Genomic DNA, 545 nt, shown 5'->3' with positions numbered 1-545 from the left:
ATCGCGCTTATAAGGAATAGCAGAGGATGGTTTCGGTCCATCGACCTTTGGGTTATGGGCCCAGCACGCTCCCGCTGCGCCACTCTGCTTGGTAGTACTGTGTGCTTTTTAGGCTTTTAATTTGGCGTGTGGCATGTACCTTCAAGAACGAATTTTTAAAAAATCATTGTTGTTGTGTAATACCCTATTGCGCAGATGTGTCTCGCCTGTGTAAACATAACCTTTGTCTAATGCCCCACATTCTGTTACTCCCACATTCAGATTTCACTCAGAATCACAAAATTTGTCACAACGCAGATGGAGGCCATGCAGCCCACCTTATCTTTGCCGCCATCCACAATGAGCAAATGAGTGTCATTTCATGTAATTCTCTTGCCTTCTCTGTGTAACTCTGCCCATTGTTATTTGTGACAGAACCATCAATTTTCCCTTTGTGTTGATTGAATCTGCGTCTTTAGTACTGTTAGACAGCGTTTTAGTGACCCTGCCACTCTCTGGACAAAATTTCAGCTTTCTCTTCTCCAAGGAGAGCTTTCCCAACTTTC

Source organism: Rhincodon typus, unplaced genomic scaffold, assembly GCF_021869965.1.
Source record: "Rhincodon typus isolate 14 unplaced genomic scaffold, sRhiTyp1.1 hic_rhity00007454, whole genome shotgun sequence".
NCBI classification, from domain to species: domain Eukaryota; kingdom Metazoa; phylum Chordata; class Chondrichthyes; order Orectolobiformes; family Rhincodontidae; genus Rhincodon; species Rhincodon typus.
The sequence above is the reverse complement of the archived record's forward strand: the minus strand, read 5'-3'. Positions refer to the sequence as shown.